Consider the following 2,018-nt stretch of genomic DNA (forward strand, 5'->3'; position numbering starts at 1 on the left):
TGCCTGGAGCCCCATCCAACCAGCCTTAAATGACTCCAGGGATGGGGACACCCACAGCTTCTCTGGTCAGCCTGTGCCAGGGCCTCACCACTCTCTGAGTAAGTAGTTTCCTTCTAGCACCTAATTTAAATTTCCCCTGTTTTAGTTTAAAACCATTCTCCCTTTTATTATCACTCAGGCTGTGTAAAAAATCATTTTTAATCTTTTTATAAGATTCCTTTATGCACTAGAAGGGTGCAATGAGGTCTCTCTAGAGCCTTTTCTTCTCCAGGTTGAACAAACACAGACGCCTCTGTCTTTCTTCATAGAAGAGATGCTGCATCCCTCTGATCATCTTTGTGGCCCTCCTCTGGACCAACAACTCTGCATCTTTCTTTTCAACATGGACCCACTTTTCAAGCCTGTTCAGATTCCTTTGGATGTCATCCCTTCCTTCTGTCATAAAAGAAGATCAAATAAATGCTTTGGCTATGTGAGAGCTATGTGCTGCCCCACATGCCTTTTTTGCTCTAGAGCTGCATGCTTTCTTCTCAACCTTGTTTTCAGCTAGATCAAAACAACTTCCAACTCCATGAGACTTCTCTCTTGACCATGTCAGATCCCAGATCCCCATGAGACTTTGTACCTGTGGTCTGGCTACAAAGAACCAAGTCACTGGTGGACAATGGATGTCAAGGAAGACTTTTTGAGAAGTGTTTACGGATGAGGAATATTCAGTAGGCTGATAATGTGTGAAATGATGTACTTGTATGGGAAACTTATTTTTGACAGAAGAACAAAGCAGGCAAATGGTTGGATCATGATAATGGCTAGTTGCAGCTGCTGTGTAGTTCTGCACTGGGCTGTGTGCTAGGCAGGTCTTAGGAAGGAGATATTAAAGACTTCCATTGCCACCCAAGTGTGCATCAGAAATTATTAATGCATTTTAATCCAACAGATGATTGCTTGTATAACCTTTACTTTTGATAAAATATATATGAGGACTCATTCTGAGTTACAGGTGCTGACAATCTATACAGAACAAAGGCAAACAGAATTTGCTGAAATGGAATTGTAGGTATTAATTCAGTATAATTCTGGAGAACCAAGACTAATTCAATTCAAAAATACTTTCTATAACCAAGGTGTTATTAGAAATTGAATCCAGGTAGTGCTATGAATATACTGAGTTAAAAGCAAACACTATAGATTTATAAAAGTTATGTATTTTTTTTACCATCTCAAAGCAATAAATAAACACACAATATACATAAATGTTTATAATTTCTCTCCTTATTCTTCATTCCACTAAAGAACTTCAGAGATTTTTCTGCGAAAAAAAATGATGGTCCTAGCAAAATGTAGAACTTATATAATTGAAAAACAAATGGCATTGAGATTCTCTTGCTCACAGTTTCTGGCTACTTTTTTTCTATCTTCTCCCACGCCACAAATGTCTTTTTCCGCTTATTACCTCATATGTACTTGTAAGAACATGATTTTTTTCCAATAACAACGACTGTTTTGCACAGCCAGTCCTTACTATGGAACTCTATAAGGTATATACAACCAGCAGGAAAAAAAAAAAAACAACCTTGTTGATGCTGAAGCATGTCTTTGCTGTTTTTCCTTTGGGACAATTGACTTGTGAAAAATTCTTTTGTTCCTGATACCAGATTCTAAAAGTGCACTGAATTACATTGTTCAATTAGTCTGAGGAGGATGAGAAGGGCACTATCCATTACAACCAAGACTGGGATTAACAGCAGTCACTAGTGCAAGCAGACCAATATTAGGAAGGTAAGCAGAGAGATGCTCTGTTGCTAGAGCTGTGCGGTGCATCTCATGATAGAATCCCATTTTCAGCTGGTAATACTTTCATCATATTTCAACTGTTTGGACTGAAATTTCCATACTCACGGGCTGCCTCAGGCTAAATTATTTAGGAATATTTCAACAAAAAAAATTTAGCTGAAGAATTTTTCTCTCAGCTGGCTGAGCTTGGATTTCCAACTGCTAAAAATAAACCATAGAATCAT

Source organism: Centrocercus urophasianus, unplaced genomic scaffold, assembly GCF_019232065.1.
Source record: "Centrocercus urophasianus isolate 14NV4802_14NV808 unplaced genomic scaffold, USGS_Curo_1.0 seq_16, whole genome shotgun sequence".
NCBI classification, from domain to species: Eukaryota; Metazoa; Chordata; class Aves; order Galliformes; family Phasianidae; genus Centrocercus; species Centrocercus urophasianus.